The sequence below is a fragment of the Hylobates moloch genome, unplaced genomic scaffold (genome assembly GCF_009828535.3).
Source record: "Hylobates moloch isolate HMO894 unplaced genomic scaffold, HMol_V3 SCAFFOLD_6, whole genome shotgun sequence".
Taxonomy (NCBI): domain Eukaryota; kingdom Metazoa; phylum Chordata; class Mammalia; order Primates; family Hylobatidae; genus Hylobates; species Hylobates moloch.
This window is the reverse complement of record NW_026652281.1, coordinates 2,988,612-3,013,536: the sequence shown is the minus strand read 5'-3', so window position 1 is coordinate 3,013,536 and position 24,925 is coordinate 2,988,612. Positions and strand designations below refer to the sequence as shown.

Genomic DNA, 24,925 nt, shown 5'->3' with positions numbered 1-24,925 from the left:
GGCTTTGGCAGGAGATGGGCCCTGTCCCTGGTTAGAGAGAGAGAGAGAAAGAGAGAGAGACACAGAAGAGAGAGACAGAGATAGACACAGAGAAGAGAGAAACAGAGATAGAGATAAAGGAGAGAGAGAGACACAGACAGAGATAGAGGGATAGAGAGAGATAGAGATAGAGAAACAGAGGGAGGGAGAGAGAGACAGACAGAGATGGGGAGGGAGAGAGAGGGACACAGCAGTGCATATAAACCAGGAGCAGTGCCACCCTGGTGTCCTCCCTGGGGAGACATCTGCAGACACCATCATTCCATTGCGGATGCGGGCATGGCCTCTGGGCTGACCCTGGGACCACGCTCCATCATGGACTTGAGTGTGGCCACTGGGCTGACCCTGGGACCATGCTCCACACCAAGCATCATCCCAGCCCTCTTGCAGTTTCCTCCATTTCTGCAGCCAAGGTAATGCCACCGGGTGGTGGTGGGACAAACTCAGGCGCCCTCCTCCAGCTCCCCTGAGGGGAGGTTGGAGAATGGGGGTGGTCCCATGGCTTCAGCAGCTGTGCACACAGGGAGAGGCTGGGAGGATGTGGCTGTGGCCAGCTCCCACCCTGCATAGTACAACCCCCGTGTGGTGGGATTCCTCTCTGCACTGGAACCCAGGCCAGTTGCAGCTTGGGAGAGCAGATCCTGACACCTCCACAATAGGGAGATGCATTTCCAGCCAGCTCCCATTTCACAGAGGGCCAAAAAACGAGGGATACTGGGGAACTCCTTGCACTCGGATTTGGAATCTCAGGCCCCTGTGAACAGGAGCCCAATTCCTGCCCTTCCTGGCTCAGAGAACTTCAGCCATTTCTGAACCTCTGATCCTGGCTTACTCCCCTCATGGGTAAAATTTCACCTACTTCCCAGGCTGTGAGGATAAGAGGTCATCAATGCTATCTAGCATGACATACACACTCAAAATGCTAAAGGTGGGTGTTGTTCATATTCCGTGCGGCTGTTGACCATCTCTTGGGGGTGGGGGTGCTCAGGCACCAGGAGAGGCAGAGTGAGAGTGCCGGAAACACCTGACATATTGGGATCCTCCCATTCACAATCCTTCCTCGTTATTTTCTAGTCTGAGCCACAGATGTTTATATGGCACTTCTTAACTGGTGGTTGGCATTTAAAAATAAACTTCAGCTAGTACTAACCATAAACAAGAAAAAGTTGTCAGAGTTGATGTTTATATGGTGCTTCCAACCAGCCAGTCCAAGTACCTAGCACATGTTAACACCTATAACCCTCACCACACTGCACCAAGCCCCCTAGAATGGAGAGGCTGTTGCATTCCCATTTTACAGGTCAGAGAACCAAGTCAAGGGAGGAGAAGTGATTTGCCAAATGCTGTTTAGCTCATAAGTGGCAGAGCTGGGATTTTTTCTTTTTTCTTTTTCTTTTTTTTTTTTTCTGACAGAGTTTCGCTCTGTCACCCAGGCTGGAGTGCAGTGGTACGATCTCGGCTCACTGCAACCTCCGCCTCCCAGGTTCAAACAATTCTCCCGCCTCAGCCTCCTGAGTAGCTGGGATTACAGGCACATACCACCATGCCCAGCGAATATTTTTTGTATTTTTAGTAGAGACAGGGTTTCACCAGCCTGGTCTCCAACTCCTGACCTCAAGCAATCCGCCCAGCTCGGCCTCCCAAATTGCTGGGAGAGCTGGGATTTTAACCCCACCACTTGGTCCCAGGTCTGGGCACCTGGCCACTACGCCGTGACCGCCTCTCGTAAGCGGAGGTGACTTGAGGGGCCGCCTCTTGCTAAGGATGGTGATGAAAACCCAAGAGCTAAGAAAAACACGTTCCACTCCATTCATTTCTTCACCAAAACTGTTTTAGGAAACAGGAATCAGAAAGGAAGCCCAAGGGGAAAACGCTGGATTCAGAGGAGACTTGACTGGAAAATAGGCTTGGCTGAGCCCACAGTCACGGGAGGGCTGTTTTCCTACCTGGGCACCAGGATGCCGTCGGATGAAATATGCCGACTCAGGACCCCACTTGCATTTCCAGATGTCACCTGGCAGCGGATCTCTCCTGAGAGCCTGGAAAGACTCCAGGGGTTACAGCCCCTACCTATGGCCCTTCTATAGGAGAATGGACAGTTTCCGAAGTCACTGTGACAGGGGCTTGTGCAAAATAAAATGAGGTTAAGCCCACAGACTTTAGAGCTAAAAATACCTGGTTTTTGTAGCTGAGTTCTTGCTTTTGAGCAGACTGTCTGAGCTACAGCAGCCTTGACATTTCCAGGGGCAGAATGTGGACCCTCATATCTAATTCATGGGAGGCTTGTATGATAACACACAAAAGCCTCGTCCAGTGTGAGGCAGAGAAGAGACACTCAATGAAGACGTCGGCCCCTGGTGAATGTTCTCACAGCTCCTGCCACACTCTTCCAGACTGGGAACTCCATTACATCAAGAAGCAATTCATCCCATTTTTTAAACTATTTAAAAAAACACACACACACAGGCCAGGCATGGTGGCTCACGCCTGTAATCCCAGGATTTTGGGAGGCCGAGGCAGGCAGATCACGAGGTCAGGAGTTCAAGATAAGCCTGGCCAACATAATGAAACTCAATCTCTACTAAAAATACAAAAATTAGCTGGGCATGGTGGAATGCACCTTTAATCCCAGCTACTCAGGAGGCTGAGGCAGGAGTATTGCTTGAACCTGGGAGACAGAGGTTGCAGTGAGCCAAGATTGTGCCACTGCACTCCAGCCTGGATGACAGAGTGACATTCCTTCTGAAAATAAATAAATAAATAAATAAAAATTAAAAATAAAATAAAATATACATTTCTTATCTTAGAGTGGGAAAGGCCTTTCAAAGTATAAAACCAAAGAAACAACGAAAGATAAATAGACTGTACACTTTGAAACATCTGCATACAATTTATAACAACTATTTGACAAAAAGTCAGAAAACAAAATTAAAATACAAACGAACGAGTGAGAAAAATCTGCAACTTAAATAACATATAAAGCACCGTCCTTCATCTGTAAATAATACTTACAAATCCCCAAGAAAAATGTACAATGGGACATGAAGGGAAGAAATACAAATGCCCTACAAACACTTTTTTTAAAACATCCTCCTGACTAGTAATCAAAGAAGTGCAAGTTGAAACAAATACTAGGTTGCCACTTTTTGCCTTAAATTGACGAGAAGAGGGTTTTAAAAAATATTTCATGACAATGAAGTTGTTTTAAATTCAAACAGCCTTTCTGGTAAGAAATTCAACAACATATTTTGTAAGTTTTACAAGTGATCACACACTTTGATTCATTTCATTATCCCGTGGAGATAATGCAAGAATTATTGTCTTTACTGGGCAATTTTTGCAGCAATAAAAAACTGGATGCAACTTCAATGTAGGAGCTATGTGAGGATAAGTCTTACAGAAGGAGTAGGACTGAAATTTAAAAAAAGAAATTATGATAAATCTGTGGAGAATATTATGCAGCCATTAAAAACTCAAGTAATTTGGAGAGTATTTTTTAAATATCAAATATTCACATTCCATTAGGTGAAAAAACATGTTACAAAAGAGTACCTAAATGAAATGTCTGATTTTGTAAAATGCACAGAAACAAAAGACTAAGTAATTATTACCAAAATCATAACAATAGTTATCTGACTGGGGAAGCTCAAGTTTATTTTATTACTATTATTTATACTTTGCATTTTCTACATTTTCTACAATGTCCATGTACTAATTTTATAATATAAAATTTTATATTTTTAATATGTAAACCTTTTGTCTTTGTAATTCTGGGAATTAATGTATAGAAATAATATTAAACATTCTAAAAATTATATTATACCTATATTATAAATAATACTTATAAATATTACATATGAATAACAACCAATATGAAAGAAAGGTTTGTACACAAAGCATGTCCATTATATCATTATTTATAATAAAAGCAAAAAGTGGACCTGGCAGAAATGACAGCCTAAGAGTCAAAGAAGGTGGGGGATCGGCTAAATAAATCCTTACATAACTATAAAACACCTCACATGGTGCTTCTGGGGTCGCAGAGCGCAGCCTGAATTGTAACATCAGCTTGTATCATCAATGGGGAAATGTGTATAGAAAATACCTACGGTATACAGTGTGTGCAGCATTTTATAAAATAGCCCAATGCTTAGACAAACACTGGAAAGAAATACACCAAAACATCTAACTCCATCTCAGTAATAAGATTTCTGAGAACCCCTTTTTTTCAATTCATAATATGATTAGGTAACTACCTTGATAACACATAGAGGAAATTTGGAAAAAACAAAGAAAGATAAATAAGAGGAAAATAAATACCTTTTTCTCCTGAACGATGCTCATTTTTCCACATACTTGGTGACTACCGAAGCCCACCTGATCGCGTTAGAAGAGTTTCAGGCGACCTCCCAACCTTGCTTGGGGCCAGCATCCAGCCCTTCAGGAATACCCCACTCCTGCCTCGTCTCTCTGCTACTGCAAGGACCAGGACTTTCAGGCATCAGCAGATGGCCTAAGAGGCCCTTTGGGAGACAGCCCCAAGCCTGAAGCTAGTTTTAGCTTTGCCTGACTGCCTCCCACCACCAGGGATCCGCTCACCCTTCCCCTGCGTGGAACACGTGTGGTGCTTTACACACCTTCTTCTTTTCTTATTTTTTTTTTTCCTCTGCAGACAGTGATGAAACTGGTGTATTTGTGCACAAAAGTAACTTAGCATTCCGGATGAGTACACAGGAGACAAACTCATCTAAACTGCACGCCCGAGCGACGTGCTGGGTCCGGACCCAGCGGGTGGGCCCCAGAGTCTCTTTGTTGTTCCGCTTTGTTTTCAGCAGCTCAGGTTATGATGATGAGACCCAGGCAGCTCTGGCAGACAATGTGGATGTGTGGATGACCCGCCTCACTCACGGTGGGTCCCTTTCTGTCACGCCTCACTGTCCCGGTTTCAGCCACTGGGCTAAAAATAACCACAGTGACAAACAAAAGCAAAATAACAACAACGAGAAAACTTAAACAGCATCGAAAGGGAATTTACTAACGGAAAACCCAAAGCCCAGACAGAGATGGAGAGACCTAAGGAGACCCCAGTCCACACGGCCACGAGACCTAAGGAGACCCCAGGCCACACGGCTGCGGAGCAAGTGGGAAAGCACTCGTCACTGGCTGAGCGTGCACACTGCCTCATGCAGCTGGGGCCAGTGGCCAGTGGTGACTATTATTGTCATAGAAGGCCAGGGGACAAGCTCTGACCCTCAGAGGGTGTGAGCAGACGGGAGGAGAATGCCGGGGCCTCGCCCCCAGCAGAAAGAAGGGGGGGCCCCACAGTGACAAAATTACATTTTCTTCTTGCCTAACAAATCCTTTTCCTTCCTCCAAATTGTCAAATTAATGTGATTTTAGTGTGTCCAAATTAATGTGACCAACCATAAAACCACTTCTCCATACCACTACTTGGATTCTTCTCCTCTCTCTTTATAGGGATAAGTATTTTTTCTCCCCCCCACCCCCATTTTAAGATTTTTGTTTGTTGGTTTCTCTACTACCCCTTCCTCCAGCCCCACCGGCAGGAGCTGAGAAGGGTTTATCTGCTGTGAATTCTCCCACACCCTCCTACGGTCACCCCAACCCATCTATAGCTTGTGTTTTTCTTCTTTTCAAAACTATTCAATGGGCCAGGCGTGGTAACTAAAGCATGTTATCCCAGCACTTTGGGAGGCTGAGGCAGGAGGATGACTTGAGCTCAGGCGTTCAAGACCAGCCTGGGTGACAAAGTAAAACCTCATCTCTACAAAAAGAAAAATTTTAAAAATTAGCAGGGTGTGGTGGCACACACCTGTAGTCCCAGCTACTAAGGAGGCTCAGGTGGGAGGTGGCTTAGGCCCAGGAGGTCGAGGCTGCAGTGAGCAGGATTGTGCCACTGCACTCCAGCCTGAGTGACAGAGCCAGACCCCATCTCAAAAATTAAAAAAAACTCAACAACTTGCCATTTTACGCAATTACACACGTGAGCAACGCCAACACATAAAGTGCTAACACGCTCACACTGCCAGCAGCATACTGCTCAACATTGCGGCTACTGAGCCACCATCTGTCCTAACACTCCCCGTCACTCTAAAGACTGGCTGATGGCCATTCTCGCCCCCTGCTCATCAGGTGGTCAATGCCTCCTCCGGTGTCATTACTCCCCGGCGCGCTAAGTCAGATTCCTCCACATCAGACTGCAGGGTCAAATTGTATGTGTGTTTCAGATTTCCAAAACAATGGTCAGATTTTCCTCTCTCAAAAACTTATAGCAATTTAGGCAGCCACACGCAGCTTACGAGCGGCTGCTTTCCCACACACACCCCCAGCCTTAGGTGTTATCAATCTTTTATTTTCCCCATCTGAATTCTCTCCAGATTCATATCTCCGTCGCATCTCAGCCGGAAGGAAACATCTATATCCCCCTCCATGAGCGCTGGCCCCAGTTCCCTTCCCAGCTAAGTGCTGAGGATCATGGTGGCTGAATCGGGGCTACAGGATAAGGCATGACGCCACCTGTGCAAGTGCTGGTTTGTCTGTTTCCCCACACACCTCATTCCTCAGAGGATTTGAAGTGGTTGCACTGATCTTCCTGGGTTCTCCTCGGAGGAGGCCCTTTCATCTGCCTCTGAATCCAAGCAGCAATCCATGACTTCACACTCCCCGCCCAAGGAGACGGGCCTGAGGGCCAGGGGGCCACTGAGTCCGGGAAGTGAGTCATCTTCCCAGCCAGAGCACCCACCGTGCCCATGGCACCTGTGCTCTGTGCAGGGCCTCTGCCCCTCTCGGCCCGTAGTGACCCACTCAGGCCTCACAATGACCCCACGAGTAGCTGCTGCTGCTGCCCCTCATACAGAGGAGGCCACCGAGTCACAGGCACATCACTTGCCCAAGGCCACGAGCTGACAAGCTGGCCTGGGAGGATTCAAGCCAGGGAGATTGGCCCCAGAGCCCCTGTGCTTAGCTGCCTGCCAAGGCCCAGGAGCTCCCCCTAGAGGCTGGTGTGACCTAGCAAGACGCCACAGTACCTGCTCCATTTGTCCTTGACCTAAACATGGCCTTTGTCACTTCCACCCGCAGTTGCAGGCTATGGGAATAAAAGGGGAAAACACACACACACACACACACACACACACACACACACACACATACACATGTATATACATACATGCACACATGGGGGAATGGGAACACATGCGTGTAAGCATATGTAGAGGGGAGATAACTATACCAACAATCAGTATTTCCCAAACCAAATCTTCCCTCCCTAACATATGAATGTTCCAGAAAATGTTATGTCTTATCTCAACTAAAATGTTCCATGGTTAGTTACCTGGAGGAAGCAGAATTTGCCAAATGTAACTAATCAGCCGTCTCCCAGGGCTTTGCAACAGGTCAGAGGTTCTGGGCATCCTGCTGTGGAGGGAGCTGTTTCACTATGTTCAAGTCAGCATTTCCCAAACATATTTGGTTCCAGCTTTCTGCGAGTGTGCACGCATCCATCTCTTTATTCAACAAGATGTGTATCTGCATCTGCTATGGAGACCCATCTCCCACCCTCCTAGGACTCTGTCCAGTGGCAGAAATAAGTGTTAATGAAATCACCAAGTGCAGGGAAAGTGATGACTGTAATATGTGTTAGGGTCAACCAAGTGAGCCGTGTTACAAAGCCTGAAAGTCAGAGCCGACCTCATCTGACAAGGTGAAGAAGACCTCCCTGCTGAGGAAGTGCAAAATTATGTTGAAGGGGCAAACTGAAGCAGGAGATGTTCATTATTCAAACCAGGAAGAGCTTTGGGAGTACAGAGCCTCATAGGCGCTAAGGCGTCATGAGGGAGGGAATATGGCAGACTCAACAGAAAGAACCCAACAGAAAGCAATAGAAAGAACCCAACAGTCTGGCCGGGCGCGGTGGCTCACGCTTGTAATCCCAGCACTTTGGGAGGCCGAGACGGGGTTTCACCGTGGTCTCGATCTCCTGACCTTGGATCACCTGTCAGATTCAAGACCAGCCTGGACAACATGGTGAAACCCCGTCTTTTAAAATACAAAAAAATTAGCCGAGGGGGGGGTGAGACCTGGCTGAGGCTGGAGAATCACTTGAACCCATGAGGCAGACGTTCCAGTGAGCCAAGATCACTACAGTATGGGCAACAAGAGCTAAACTCCATCTCAAAAAAAAAAAAAAAGAAAGCAAGAAAGAGAGAAAGAGAGAAAAGAAAAGAAAAGAAAAGAAAAGAAAAGAAAAGGAAAGAAAAGAGAAAAGAAAAGAACCCAACAGAAAGCCAAGGCAATGGGAACAAGCTGGGGCAAGTGCCTGGAGGTGTTGCTGGAAAGGCAGATAGGGCAGAGAGCACCTGGACTCTTCCAAAACATATTAGCATCATGATAAAGCCCTCAACCCAAGTCCTCCAGAACATAGCCACAGTCAACCAAGTTGAGATTGATTATTAGCTTCCTGCAGCAAGGGAGATTGTACACACAAGTGCCATCTGCCTCTCCCTTCACCCAGCTTGAGTTTCGCTTGTAGCACTGATCCTTGCCTAGAATTCTATGGTGTTTGGCTTTTTGTTGGTTTATGTTTGCCTGCTCACTGGGTACCAGCTCCAAGAGGGCAGGGACCTTGTCCATGTGTTGACCATATCTCCAGCCTCTCGCACAAAGTAAGTGCTCAATAAACATTTTCAAAGTGAATGAATGATGGGGGGAATGAACGTAGGAGTGACATTTTCTGAGGTAGGGTACGTGGAAAGAGACCAGGTAAAGGGAAAAAATGACGACCCTTTATATATATGTAAAATATATGTACATAAAATATATGTTGAGCTCTGAGATCTGAGTTACCTTTGAGCCATACTCAATTAGACAGCTCAGGATGTGGACTGAAGCTCAGAGGAGAGCTGCAGGGTAGATAGAAAGAGTTGTATCCATCTTCTGGGTGAAGGCAACAGTTAAAGGTGTGGTTATGAACAAGTTCACTTAGGGAGAAAGTATCGAGTAGGAAGTAGAGCAGGCCTACATATGAATTTTGAAGACTGCAAACATTTCATGGCCAAATAGAGGACATAAGCCTGCAAAAAAAAAAAAATAAGAGCAGAGGCATCCCAGAGTGTTAGGTGGAAAATAGGGGATGCAGCACCAGGAAAGCCAGGAAAGAAGGGGTGCTGGGGGGTGGCATGGAGATCAGTGTCAAAGGCTGTGAGCAGTCTGAATTTAGGTCTGAAAAATGTCTATTGGATAGAGTGATAGCAAGGTCATTGGTAATTTTGGAAAAAGCTATTTGATTAGAATAATGGAAGTGAGAGCCAGATTATGATTGATTGAAAAGTCAGTAGAAGATTAGAAAATGAATGCAGCAAATGTAGACAACACTCCTGGGAAATGTAGCTTCAAAGGTGAAGGGAGTGATCAGGTGGTACTTAGAGGATGACTTTTTTTTTTTTTTTTTGCTTAATGTCAGAGAATTGGTCATATTTATACATCTTTTTTGAAAAATTTTTAATACAAATTGAATATCTCTTACCCAAAATGCTTGAGACCAGTATTTCAGGTTTTGAAATTTTTTTCAGATTTTGGAATATACATAGAAATATGTATCAGTTGAGCATCCCTAATCAGAAAATCCAAAATTCAAAATGTTCCAATGAACATTTCCTTTGAGCATCATGTTGGCATTCAAAAAGTTTGGGATTTGGGGTTTTCTCATTAGGGATGTTCAAATCTGTAATTAGTTACCCTGGGGTTTGCAATATACACCTTTATTTGATCACAATCTACTTCCAAATAATACCATATGATTCACACATAGCATATAACTCTATACTCCCAATTCCTCCCTTATGTTTGTTTTTGCTCTTGTTCTATATTTTACTTTTATGTGCAATTTTAAACACACTGTACATTGCAACTCTTTTAACTTTCAACTGTCTAGTAATTTTAGAGCAACTAAACATAACAAAAAACTTCCTATTGATCTTCAATTTTACCATGTCCATGACTATTCATTTCTGTACGTAGATCTAAGATTCTGACTGGTTTCATTTACCTTCTGCCTGATGCACTCTCTTTAACATCTTGTAATAAATTCTCCCCTTTTTTGTTTTTCTGAGAAAAAAATCTTTATTTCTCTTTAATTTTTGAAAGATATTTTCACTGGGAAAAGAATTTGGGGTTGCCAGATTTTTGTTTGTGTTTTCTTTTAGCATTTTAATGATATAATTCCATTGTCTTATAGCTTGCATAGCTTCTGTGGACAAGTCTTCTGTAATTCTTACCTTTGCTGTTCTATATGAGAAATGTCCTGTATCTCTGCCCACTTTTAATATTTTCTCTTTATCTTCAGTTTTCAACAGTTTAAATAGTTTATATCTAGGATTCTACATGAAAAATATTTGTGTTTATTCTCGTTAGTATTCTGTGGGATTTTTGATTCTGTAATGTGGTGTCTTTCATTATGTTTGATAAGTCTTAGCCATTAGCTTAGTAAATATTTTTCTTCCCTCCTTCCTCTCCCCGTTATCTATTTTTCTATCTCTGTGTGTGTGTCTTTCCCTAGCTCTCTCTATGGCTCTATCTCTGTGTCTCCATCTCTCTCTCTCTCTTCCTTCTAGGATTCTGAGTTTTGTTTATGAGACTGTTTAATATTGTCCCATAGCTCTTGGGTGCTCTGTTCCATTGGTGGTGATCACTGCTGTTCACACCTCTTATTTCTCATTGTGTTTCAGTGAGGATGGTGTACTTAGTCTTAAGCACATGGATACTTTTCTCGGCTGTGCCAAGGCTTACTTCATCCCTGCTACCGTTTTTTTAAAAAATTTCTAGCATTTCCAATGGACTCTTCTTTTGTCAGAGACAGAGTCTCACTCTGTTGACCAGGCTAGAGTGCAGTGGTGTGATCTCTGCTCACTGCAACCTGTGCCTCCCAGGTTCAACCAATTCTCCTGCCTCAGTCTCCAGAGTAGCTGGGACTACAGGTATGCACCACCATGCCCAGCTAATTGTTTTTTCTTTTTGTATTTTTAGTAGAGACAGGGTTTCACCATGTTGGCAATGCTGGTCTTGAACTTCCTGGCCTCAAGTGATCTGCCTGCCTCGGCCTCCCGAAGTGCTGGGACTACAAGCATGGGCCACCACACCCAGCCAGCATTTCCAATTGACTCTTCGTTACAGTTTTTATGTCTCTGCTTTAATTCCCTATCAATTAACACATTTTCCACCTTTTCCAATAGATCCTTTAACATATGAATCATTTTAAATTCCCTGTCTGATAGCGCCAACATCTGGATTGTATCTAACTTTGTTTCTGTTGATCTCTTTGTCTTTTGACAGTGAGTCGCTTTCCTTGCCTTTTTCTGTGTCTTATCATTTTTGGTTGAAAGCTATATACCATGTTTAGGACAGTCAATACTTTGGTAAATAAAATTTATGTCTGAAAATGGGCATGCCTTCTTTTTTTTCTGGGCTTTGAGCATAGACTTATGTTCTGTTGTTATTATAATTACCCTCAGGGAACTGCTGGTTTCCAATCATTTTAGTGTTACTTGGTGCTTCGGATGGGAACTGGGTTGCAAGGGGGTGCTTCTCAGTTTTGCTGTTCCACTTTGGCTTTAGGTTTTGCTTGTGAGCCTGCATCACAGAACGAGTCACTCTCTATGCTTTTGTCTCTCTGCACAGAAGACTGCCGATCATCGTTAGCAGTGCATGCTAGACTGGTGCTTGTGGTGAGGGTAGGGGGTCTTTGCTGGGCTGGTTCAACCTCAGTCTTTGCAAACCTTAAGCCCCTGGGTCTCAGAGGTGGGACTTTCTCTGTGATATTGCCTACCACAGCAGCGGAGGAGGATCTCTAATGGTCTGGGCCCATGGTGGTTTCCTGCCCTGTCTCCCAAAATGTCTATTTCCTTCACCCAATCATAATGAGTTTTTAGGATGGCTGGCCCTACCCCCAGGCTTTTATTTCCTTGAGGAGAAGAATCTGGGCAGAGCTTTGTGCCTGCTCTGATATGGTGGCTGCTCTCTACCCCAGGGCTCACCATGAGAGAGATATCTTCAACCTCCACCCTTCCCCTAGAATTTCTCATGAACACCTGGTGAGGTTGTGAGGTTTACAAGTAGGTGTGAACTCCCCTTGTTCCTATGGCTCTCAGGGGTTCTATACCTTATGCTAGCCCCAAGCCAACATTTAGCAATCCATTAAAAATTTCAGCTAAAATATTCTTACCCACTAGTATGGTGGCCCTGTCTTCCTCCTGTGTTTGGTGGTAGGTAGCCTGGTGCTCAAGTCCCACCTCTTTTCGGAGGCACTCGTCTTTCTTTTAGATTTCAGAATACTTGTTTTCCTTGTGACCTCTGCTCTGACAGGTTCAAGAAAACGTGTGATTCTAGTAAGTTTTTTAACTTTTACTTTTTGTTAGGGTATGCACGTCTTTCTTTCCAGTTTTTTATACCCTAAATGGAAGCCAAAAGGAATGTATCACATTTAAAATGATGAGAAGGATCTAGTGAAGAGGATATTTCAAGAGAAAAGGAAATATTTGATCATTAAGTTTCCTGAGAAGATGAGGGAAGATAAAATGCACAGTCCAGTGGGAAGATGGGCAATAAATGTGAGGGAGGATAATTCTTCCTTGTAGAAGAAGTGAAGAGCAAGAAGAGCAAGAAGGAGTGTTGCTATATGTAGAATTTGTATCGTTATTAGTCAAGTTTTTTCTGGAATAATCAGTATAACAAACAACTACACAATCTCGGTGGCTTATACTAATAGACATGTATTTCTCCATCATAGTTCTGTGGCTTGGCTCAGCGGGGCTTTGTCTAGGGTCTGCTCCATGTCCCTGATCCAGGCTGAAGAGAAGCAGATACTTGGGCACGCTCTTCTCACAGTGAATGGCAGGAGCAAAAAAGCTGGAGCAAGAACTCAAAATGACTCCTAAAGCCCGTTCTTAAAACAGTACCTTGTCACTTCTGCCATATTCCTTTGGTCAAAGCAGGTCACATGGTCGAGGCCAAAGTTACTGGACAAGGAAGTGTGCTCTATGGGAAGCATGGGGAAGGGTGTGTGAACATGTATGGGACAATAATCAATCTACTAGAACATCTTTGGGAGCACAAATTGACGAAATTTTTTTTTTTTTTTGAGACGGTGTCTCTTTCGCCCAGGCTGGAGTGCAGTGGTGCAATCTCAGCTCACCGCAAGCTCCACCTCCTGGGTTCATGCCATTCTCCTGCCTCAGCCTCCCAAGTAGTTGGGAGTACAGGTGCCTGCCACCACGCCCAGCTAATTTTTTTGTATTTTTAGTAGAGACGGAGTTTCACCAGGTTAGCCAGGATGGTCTCAATCTCCTGACCTCGTGATCCATTCGCCTCGGCCTCCCAAAGTGGTGGGATTACAGGTGTGAGCCACCGCACCCAGCCAAGTTGAGGAAATTCTTATCTGATGGCCTCTATTTCTTCTATGGAGTAGAAGACAAATTCAACTTTTGCAAACAAAGAAAGGGGCAAGTCAAATTTTGAGAGTTAAAAAATGTTTGAAATAATGTAGAAATTCAAGGGGTCTTCTTATGTGTTATGAAAAAAACTATAAATAAATTTCAAATTTGTTTGCACAAAAATAAACTCATGTTAACTGGTTATAACATATCTAGACAGGATCTAGCTTGAGGCACTAGGAAGGGACAAGATATGAGTTTAAAAGGAGCCTCTATCAGAGCAACATAAATTCTGCTAAAATTGAAGCCACAACAAACATCACATTTATGGTGAGCTTGGATGGAAGAAGGGTGAAATCACTGATGTTTTACAAGATGTTCATGGGGACAATGCCCCAAAGAAATCAGCAGTTTACAAATAATTAATTCATTTTAAGAAGAAATGAGACAGTGTTGAGGATGAAGCCCACAGCATCAGACCATCCACATCAATTTTCGAGGAAAAAATGTATCTTGTTCATGCCCTTATTGAAGGGTACCAGTGATTAACAGCAGAAACAATAGCCAACACCACAGACATCTCAACTGGGCCAGCTTACACAATTCTGACTGAAAACCTAAAGATGAACAAACTTTTCACTTGGTGGATGCCAAAACCATTGTGCTTAGACCAGCTGCTGAGAAGAGCAGAGCTTTTAATGGAAATTTTAAACAAGTGTGCAAGATTCTAAAGCATTTTTCTTCAAGGAATTATAACAGGAAATAAAGCATTGCTTCACTAGTACCATCCTGAAGACAAAGCACAATCAAAGCAATGGCTACCAAGAGGTGGAAGTGGTCCAGTCACAACAAAATGAGACTGGTCAAGAGCAAAGGTCATGGCAACAATTTTTGGAGATGTTCAACGCATTTTGCTTGCTGACTTTCTGGAAGGCCAAAGAATTATAACATCTGCTTGTAATGGAAGTGGTTTAAGAAAGTTAGCCAAAGCTCTAGCAGAAAAATGCCTGTGAAATCTTTTGGTGGTGGAGTGAGTCCTTCCTCACCACAGCAATGGTCCTGCTCATTCCTCTCATCAAACAAGGGCAATTTTGTGAGAATGTCAGTGGGACATCATTAGGCATCCACCTTACAGTCCTGAGTTGGCTTGTCTGGACTTCTTTTGGTTTCCTAATCTTGAAAAATCTTTAAAGGGCACCCATTTTTCTCTAGTTCATAATATTTAAAAGACTGCATTGACGTGGTTAAATTTCCAGGAGCTTCAGTTCTTTAGGGATGGACTAAACGGCTGGTGTCATCACTGACAAAAGTGTCTTGACCTTGGTGAAGCTTAATGTTAAGAAATACAGGTTCTATTTTTTATTTGTATCTTTTAATTCCATTTTTCCACAAACTTTTTGAAGTCACCTCATAATCATACCCTGTGTCACCTCATACTTATATCCTGTAAAGCACAAGCTTCAGGTAGGTTTGCTCTCCAGCAAACTCTTCAGCAACAGAGAAGTTTCCCAAGCAAAGTGCTCCTGGCTGCTATAGATCCAGCTCCAACTTGGACTCACATTCATGCATGAGTCCTTTTCCCATGCAGCGTCCCCTTCTCTCCCCAGAAGAGGGATGGAGAAGGAACTGGGAACACATTTTCATCATAGTTTCCCTGTTTGGTTTTAGAAATATCAAGACTTGATGAAACTGCATTTCCACAATTAGCTGTTGGAGTGGGAGACACCTACCCTATCCGATCACCAAGGTAACTTTTTCCTGTGTTAGAACAGACAGGAACTTGGCCGGAGTCCACTCGGGGTGAGTGCAAGCTGGAAAATCCAGGTGGCTGAGGATTATATCCAGAGTTGCTTCTGAAATGCCCCAATTTGGGTTTTGCTATAACATTCCGAAGGACATTTCAGAGTATATTCGTTATAGTCAAATGCACGCTGGTGTTTGCTCAACTTGCTTCCTTTACATTTTAGGTCCCACGGTATCCAAGAGAAATTGAATGCCAGCATTCAATTCCTTTCATGTAAATCATCAAAATACCAGTTTCCAGGCTGGACAGAGATCTGTTCAACTCCTCTCCTTGACCCAGGTCCATGCTACCTTCAAAGAGAACTTCACCCCAGTCCAAATTTCCAAAGGATAAGATTCAGCCAAGGGCCCTGGAGCCTTGCTGGGTTCTATGGGTTTGGAATTTGGATGAGGGTACTGAGTCCACTTCCAGGGGGACTGAACCACTCTTCCTCTTCATACCAATGCAAACACCCTTTTGGCCACTGGCTCAGTCACCCTTTGACTTGGATAAAAAGGAAAAATCCTGATTTCCCAGAAGGGAGCAGATGGTCCCAGAGCATCCAAGCCCAAGGAAAAGGACTCATGCATGAATTTAAGTCCAAACTGGAGCCAGATTTACAGTGGCCAGGAGCACTCTGCTTGGCACGGACATGCACAGAGGCTGTGGATATCCGTGTATCTCAGCAATGACTGACCTGACAGGCCCACCATGGAAGGGTCAGGCCAGAGAGAAGCGACTGAGCCACAGACTGTGCAGCCAGCTATTGCAATCAGAAAGAAAGAGCTTATTTGGGCATGCAGGCCTGTGTGCAACTCTGTACCAGGAAATGGCTTTTTAGTGGGCTAGCACATGCAGCCTCAGACATGACCTTCATTTGACTCTGGGCCTTCTGATTTAGCTCAGCTATAATGAAGGCTCCTGTGGCCAACACAGACCAAAACACAGGAGACTGCATCCAACACTGGATAGTCAAATTCTCCTGGCATATTTCCTCTGGCTCCCTGGGCTGGGAAGGAAAGAGTCAGGAGTTCACCATTTTTCCCCATCCACCAACAACACCATCACCCAAAGCCTGCCCCTGGGCATCAGCAATTCTGCCTCTAACTGCTGAAAGTCAGCCAAGGGATTATCCCAAAATTCACATATCCAGATAATCATGACTAGACTGTTTCCCAGGGCTACTGTGCTGCTAGAGTGACGAAGCAGGAGTTACCACAACTCCCTAAATGTGAAATTCAACTGGCTACAGTAAAAGTCAATCACAAGGTACGCCATACCCACAGTCCCCAGGCAACCCTGTTCCTAATCTTGCAGTCACTGAGGCCATGATTTACTGGGTTAATTTTGGGCTCCTGAACAGAGCACAGCCAATTCATAGGAGGCACCCATCAGGGTGTTTACTTGGGAAAAAGAAATAATTAATCAGTTGATGACAGGAGGAAAGAAGGAAAAGTTAAAAGACACATTCAGGAGTCTCTCCTAACTGAGGTTAGCAGAAACAGAAACTCTGAATGGGCAGAATCCAGGAGCTAAGAGAAGGTAGATGTGCACCTTCGCATCAACAGAAACCAGGAGATGAAAACAGAGTGTAATCTCTGTACCTTCTGCCCAATGTTGCCGTAAACCTAAAACAACTCTAAAACATTAAATCTATTTAAAAACAAACAAACAGGGAAGGCAGAGTGGACAAAATAGAAGGGGTTGACCTTCCCAGTCACTGAGGAAATGGTGAGATTAGAGCCCTCAGGAGGCAGAGTGGAGTTCTGAGACCCAAACCCAACAGACTGAGCTGAATCACCATGGAGTGGAGATCTCAAGCCAGCTGAAGGGTGCAAGGAGATGTTGTCCCTGAGGCGCCCATGGGTGCTCTCACCTTCTTCGTTGGGTGCTCTCACCTCCTTTGTTGGGCCACGTAAACCCCAAATGAAACCCTAAGCCCCCAACCAACTGAAAGGACGACCCCCTCTTGGCCAAGAGGACCCCAGAGCAACCTGAAAAACTAAATTCCAGGCCAGGAGCAGTGGCTCACGCCTGTAATCCTAGCACTTTGGGAGTCCAAGGAGCGCGGATTGTTACAGGAAAGGGGTCCTGATCCAGACTTCAGGAGAGGGTTCTTGCGTCTCACTCAGTTCTTGGATTCAGGGCTTGTACATGGAGTAAAGTGAAAGCAAGTTCATCAGGAAAGTAAAGGAATAAAAGAATGGCTACTCCATAAACAGAGCAGCCCCAAGGGTGGCTGGTTGCCTGTTTTTATGGTTATCTCTTGATGATATACTAAACAATAGGTGGATTATTCCTGCCTCCCCTTTTTAGACCACGTATGGTAACTATCTGACATTACGACGGCATCTATAAACTGTCATGACACTGGTGGGATATAGCAGTGAGAACGATCAGAGGTCCCTCCTTGGTTGCCATCTTGATTTTGGTGGATTTTATCCAGCTCCTTTACTGCAACCTGTTTTTATCAGCAAGGTCTTTATGACCTGTATGTTGTGCTAATCTCCTATCTCATCTTGTCACTTGGAATGCCTTAACTGTTTGGGAATGCAGCCCAGTAGGTCTCAGCCTCATTTTACCTAGCTTCTATTCAAGATGGAGTTGCTCTGGTTAACATGGGTCTGACAGGATCACTTGAGGTCAGGAGTTCAAGACCAGCCTGGCCAACATGGTGAAGCCCTGTCTCTACAAAATATACAAAAATTAGCTGGGAGTGGTGCTGCACACCTGTAATCCCAGCTGCTTGGGGGGCTGATGCGGGAGAATTTCTGGAACCTGCCAGTCGGAGGGTGCAGTGAGCTGAGATCGCACCACTGCACTCTAGCCTGGGGGACAGAGTAAAACTCTGTCTCAAAAAATAAATAAATAAAAATAAAAAAAAAAACTAGAATCCAGGCCCTAACAGGACGGGAGGTTGGACACACTTTGCTACACACCTCCCTTTTGGAGTTTAGGCACAATTGACCAGCATTAACATTAAAATACAGATCATGAGACAGACAAAACAGATTCTCTGTAGCAATAAGATATCAAATCCCAACATGATTCTAATACAGTATCACAGAACAGCAGAGCGTGAAGGAAATCAAAATATTTTGCCCCAAAATATATTTCCTTGACATATTTTGAAATGGTCCTGCAACACGGTTATTTGTAGGGAAATTTTTGCATCTGTAGAGAATCTTCATTAATGCAGCCAGATCTTTACTGGATTTAAGAGAGATTAAGTAAAAGTCTAACACCTTTAGCATCTATTCTCTCTGAAGACTGCTACCCAGGAAGCATCATCTACATAACAAGAACCTTGGTCTCCACAACACCCCTTATCTGAACTTTCTACTGACTTTAAGTCTGTAGACAAAGCTTAAATCTTTCAACCAATTGCTAATCAGAAAATCTTTGAATCTACCTATGACCTGTAAGCCTCCCTGCTTTGCGATGTTCTACCTTTCTGGGCCAAACCAATATATACGTTTACACATACTGACTTATGTCTTTGCCTGTAACTTCTGTCTCCCTAAAATGTATAAAATTAAGCTGTAACCTGACCGCTTTGGGTACACTTTCTCAGGACCTACTGAGACCATCCATCAGGCCATCATCACTCATATTGGCTCAAAATAAACCTCTTTTCATATTTTACAAAGTTGGCTTTAAAAAAAAAAATTGAGACAGGGTCTTACTCCCATTGCCCAGGCTGAAGTGCAATGGCACAATCTCAACTTACTACGGCCTCAACCTCTCAGGCTCAAGCAATCCTCCTCCCTCACCCAGTCTCCTGAGTAGCTGGGACTTCAGGCATGCACCACCATCACAGCTAGTTTTTGTATTTTTTTTTTTTTTGTATTTTTTATAGAGATAGGATCTCTCTATGTTGCTCAGGCTGGGTTCAAGCAATCCACCTGCCTCGGCCTCTGAAAGTGTGGGGATGATAGGTGTGAGCCACTGCACCTGGCCTGCTTTTTCTTTTTTCCTGTCAACACCCATGAGGCCACTTGTAACCAACGCCACATGTCCAGCCAAGTAGAAATGTGGGATCATTCCACACTTCGATGTTTAGCATATCTTTATGGGAGCACCTGCCTGGACAACAGTTCTGGTAGCAGCACTCTCTCCAAGAGAGGAACTCAGGGAGTTAGGATGGGGGCTAGACCCACCTCCTGGCTCCCTTTTCCTTCCTTTCTGTAAATCTTCCTCCCACACATCAGGCAATTCCTACTGACCCGAAAGATGAGGGAAACTGATCAATTAACTGGCTCTAAGGGGCATCGCCTAAGAGGAGACACATAGAGAAGATCAGCCTCTGAAAGGGGGGCTTCAGATAGGATGACAGTCTGCACATGGGTGCATTTTAAAGCAAAAACCATTCACAACTGCTGTGAGCCTAACTAGTCCTCCAACAAAGTTAACCCAGCAAGGCAACTCCTTCAGGCCTTGGGATCAAGTTGGATCCCAAGAATGAAAAGTGAAGGTGTGTGTGGAAAATGGGAGAAGAGCCCATGCTGCTGCTGGAGCGATGGGGTGGGCAGTTCCCTAGGCAAAGGGTGGATCTAGATGGAGTTAGCATGAGGCTGGCTTTCTTGGTGTTGGGCCCTGATGTCTAATCCTCATAGCCTTCTGAAACGAACGTCCATCCATCCTCATTTTGAACAGGAGGAAACTAAGACTCAGTTATGGCATTTGCTGAAAGTTTAACAACTAGTGGTGAGTGGGTGAGGTGGGATTCAAATCTGAATAGTTTCAGGATCACAATGTTCTTCCACCTAAAAGCTAGAACCATTTAGAATCAGTATACTTTTATTAAAATTCTGGAAGAAGAGTAAGTAACAAGCGCAATGTGCCACTGTGGATTTTAAGAACATAAGAACTTAGGGGGAGTTGGACTCATTGGTAAGCCATTTCTGAATTTTCCAAGGCAAGTTTCTTTTTCACAAGGCTAATTTATTTCCTCAAATTTTTCATCAAGATATTTTTCATCCAGCCCTCCTCTTTCAGGAATAGATCATCAACTGGGTGTACATTGGTACAACTTATCTGTAGAGCATATTAGTAATGTGTATAAAGAACCTCACAAAGGTTCGTATCATTTGATTGAGTGACCTCATAATTTATCATACAAATAAGGACACTTTCGAAGATAAAACGGAGCATTATGACTAATTATACCAGGACAACAGGAGAAAACAGAAACTATCCCAGCAAACCTGTGGTATAGACAGCCTACTTTAGACCAAGTAAACTAACACCCAGGACCACTCTTGAAAAATCTATTTATCCATCCATCACTCATTCACTCATAAATATTAACTGAGCACCTACTATATGTCAAATTCATCACTTATGTTCAAGGACCATCATTACTGCATTGATTTTTAAGAGCAAATAAACTCTTATTTGTAAACAAATAAAACCCACATGTTCAACAGCAGATACAGTTATAACAGAAATAGTTATATTCTGGGAGACGCAGATGATGGAAGACTATGCAAGGCCTTAAAAACCAAATTTTCTCCTAATGAATTAATCTGAAATATAAACAAAATATTAAAAGTATGAGACAATCATATATTTGTCATGATCCCAATTTTATAAGAATATGTAAATATGTACATTTATGCATCAACATAGACTAAAATGGCACACAGCACATCAAAGAGGCAACAGTAGATCTCTCTGGATGACATCATTATGAGCGACCTTCTATTTTTTTCTGTGTATCTTTCTTTCTGAATTTGGCATGAGAAACAGGACACTGAGTGTCTCTGGGAGCATCAAGAGAGCTGCTTGTTGCAATGCAAGAAGCGGACTCTCCAACTCGGTCAGCCTTGAGTCGAAATTCTGGCCCCCCTCATCTTTGAGCTATTTGACCTTGAGCAAGTGCCTTTCCCCCTCTGAGCCTCTGTTCCCTAATGCACAGAACGGGAACAGTCATGGCGCCTCCTTAGCAGTCTGCTCGGAGGACTGTGGAGCAGCACTGGCTGCTCCTCTCTCCCACCTGCCCTCGTCCTAGTGCCGCCATCTTGGTCACACACTTTCTCAGATCCAGGCTTTTCATCTCATGGGAGAAGAGGCCAAAGCTGAGGGAGTTGACATCCACAGTTCCTTCAGCATGAGAACTACAAGACCTTTTGGTAATTCCAAAAATGATGTCTTCTTGCCAACAATGTTGGGCTCTGGAAGCCCTAATCCTGGGCCCTGCAGACATTGTCTCTCTTCAGCAGCAGCAATGTCTTAACAGGTGGACTGGACTTCTGGTTCAAATCCCAGATCTTTGAGGGACTCTCTCTGTGCCCCAAGATGAATTATTTTACCTCTCTGTGCCTACAGTTCCACAGATGTAAAATGGAGACAAAATAAAACCTACCTTCTGGGGTAGTTGTGTGGATTTAAAGACTTAACATAACACAAAAATACTAAGAAGCACACCTGGCATCTAGTAAGTGTTCAATCAGTATTTGCTGTTTGTGATCAGTGCTTCCTCTATTCATCTTGAGTGTCTCCAGCACCCTCTACTGAAGACTAAACAACCCAGATGTCCACAGGATGCCTGCAGCAGGCAGATCTACACCATGCTTTTGTGAATCAAAAATGCCCCTTTGTGGCCAGGCGTGGTGGCTCACGGCTGTAATCTCAGCACTTTGGGAGGCTGAGGTGGGTGGATCATGAGGTCAGGAGTTCGAGACCAGCCTGACCAACATGGTGAAACCCTGTCTCTACTAAAAATACCAAAATTAGTCGGGGGTGGTAGCGCGCCTGTAATCCCAGCTACTCAGAAGACTGAGGTAGTAGAATCGCTTGAACCCAGGAGGTGGAGTTTGCAGTGAGCTGAGGTCGCACCACTGCACTCCAGCCTGGGCAACAGGGGGAGACTCTGTCTCAAAAAAAAAAAAAAAAAAATTGTATTTGGTAAAATACACATAACTTAAAATAACCACTAAAGACATTTAGTACATTAATAATTTTGTGCAAACATCACCACTATCTAGTTCCAGAAGATTTTATCACCCCAAAAGGAATCCCCATACCCAATTCATTGATGACTCCCCATTCCCTTATGCCCAGCCAGCCACTAATCTGCTTTCTGTCTATGGAGCTGCCTATTCTGGACACTTTATAGACATAAAATTATCCAACTTGTGACCTTTATTTCTGGCTTTTTCCACTCAGCATCACGTTTTCCAGCTTCATCCAGGTTGTAGCATGTGTCAGAGCTTCATTCCCTCTTAAATGGCTAAGTGATATTCCATTGGGTGGATGGACCACATTTGTTTATCCATTGATAGATGCATGGGATGTGTCTGCCTTTTGCCCACTCTGAGTAATGCTGCACTGGACATTCATGTGCAAGCTGTCGTTTGAACACCTGTGCTTGGTTCTTTCAGGTACATACCCGGAGTGGAATCCCTGGGTCCTAGAACTCTTGCGTTTCACTTACTATGGAGCTGTCTAGCTGTTTTCCTTGGCCCTGCACTGTGTCTCACTCCAATCAGCAGTGTAGGTGGCTTCAATTCCTCCACATCCAGGTGTCTCTTGGCCATCTTTTCACCTTCAAGTGGGCCTTTGTCAACACCAGACCCCAGCCAGCCTCCTGTCCACCCCCAGCCCCTGCAGGTCTCCTGCACTCATGGGAAATGGCAGAGCATTGCCTGGAAGAGCCACAGGAAGGTGAGCACCGTCTCAGGGTGATGCTCTCTTCTGGCCTGAAGGGCACTGCCAGTGTGGAAGAAAATGGCAAATCCCATAGCCCAAGGGAGCAGCCAACACAGAAGGGACATGGGCATAATGACAAGCATCCCTGAGAACACATTTGCTTCTGATCGGGGTGCTCTGCGCAGTGCCCTCTTTGTCTGCAATTGTGATTGCTGGCACCACATTCTTCTCTCTGATGTCCGAGCATGCACTCTGCCTGCATACCAACCCTGCTTGGAAACGGTAGGTTTGACTGACCTCAGCATGGGGCTGTCCTAAAGTGCAGCAGCTCGGTTTTACGGTAAAATGCATGAGATGTAACAGTGTCTTCCTCAGAGGCCCCCGTGTCAGAAGTGAGTTCTGCAACTCAAGTTTGTGCTGGGGACAGACTGTTCCATGGGATGAAGACCTTGGAGCAGCAGCAGCAGCCGCAGGGAGGTTGTTAGCCATGCAGCCCCCCAGGTCCCACCCAGACCCCGGATGCAACAGCAGGGCACACCTTTTCCCCAAATACCCTGGGAGCTGGCTTCCCAGGGCGTCCCGCAGTGCCAGCCCATGCCGCAGGCCTCTCCATTGAAGAGGGTCTGGCAGGGGGACCCGGGATGGTTGGTGTAGCTGAGCAGAAGGCTTTTGAGGCTGATCCCACCCTCCAGGTCTATCTCACTGGAAGCCTGCCTCTTCCTAAGGCATCTCAAAGTGAGCAGCCAGTCCTGGAAGCCAGCGTACCACAATGTGTCCTCCTGGGATTAAAACTCCCAGCTGGCTTGGTTGGTCTCAGGGCCAGACGTTGTTGCAGGCAGGGCCATTATTCATGGGTGTTCGTGGCAGAGGATATCGTGGTCAGGCTTCATTTCAAGGCCCAGGGCGCAGGTTTTATTTTGCCCTGGGGCTGCCTGGCTGTCTAAGGTTGCTGGTGATGGCCGGTATTCTCCACCTCTCACCAGAACCCTCTTGGAAACTAACCAGACGTCTCAGGGGGCTGCTCATTCTGCCTGAGAAATAACAATTAGGCGCTCAGCAGGAACAATGGGCGCTTGGAAAAACTCTAACTGCAAGGTGGCAAGGAGCAAACAGAACTCACCAGTAAACCTCACCAGAAGCACGGAAGAAACGAAAGAAAAGAATGCACTGCAGAGTGGTTGTGAAGCTGCAGGAGCTCTTGGTGGAGGAGGAAGTCAGCCTGTGTTTTTGTGCACCCTGTTTATGAGAGGAACCTGCACACGAGCTCGTTTATAGGCCCCTGGAGGAAACTTGCTGAAACTCCCAGGTTTTTTTGTTTGTTTGTTTCCCCCAGCTAATTTTCATATGTGCTTTATGAGTGGAAAATATGAAAATGGTTCATTTGCTGGTGGGGATAGTACCCTTGAACGTGAAAGCCGGGAAACTCCCAAGAGATTTACTCATCCCATTTTCCCCAAACAGAGACTGAGTTGGGCTGTGCCCACTCCACACCTGCAAATCACATCTATGCTTATTTACTGGCTATTTCATTTATCTTTTTAAAAGATTTTATTTTGGAAAACGTCAAGCCTACAGGAAAGTTGTAAGTGAACAAACATACGCCTTTCCCATAGAGCCACCCAGTAACATTTTGCTGGAATAGTGCTGTTACCAGAAAGGGGTCCCCATCCAGACCCCAAGAGAGGGTTCTTGGATCTCACACAAGAAAGAACTCGAGGTGAATCCATAGAGTAAAGCGAAAGCAAGTTTATTAAGAAAGTAAAGGAATGAAGAATGGCTACTCCATAGACAAAGCACCCCGAGGGCTGCTGGTTGCCCATTTTTATAGTTATTTCTTGATGATATATTAAACAAGGGGTGGATTATTCAGGCCTCCCCCTTTTAGACCACACAGGGTAACTTTCTGACATTGCCAGGGCATTCGTAAACTGTCATGGAGCTGGTGGGAGTGTAGCAGTGAGGACGACCAGAGGGCACTCTCATCACCATCTTGGTGGGTTTCGGC

The 24,925-nt window shown here is 44.7% G+C and overlaps 1 long non-coding RNA gene across 1 annotated transcript in view; it reads right to left on the bottom strand.

The window, feature by feature from the left end:
- Positions 1–2,996: 2,996 nt before the first annotated feature.
- LOC116470736 (uncharacterized) overlaps positions 2,997–24,925 on the bottom strand; it is a 72,188-nt gene continuing 50,259 nt past the window's right edge. Inside the window, exon 5 of the long non-coding RNA XR_009214027.1 lies at positions 2,997–4,996. This is a non-coding gene — a long non-coding RNA (uncharacterized LOC116470736). The remainder of the gene's footprint in view (positions 4,997–24,925) is intronic.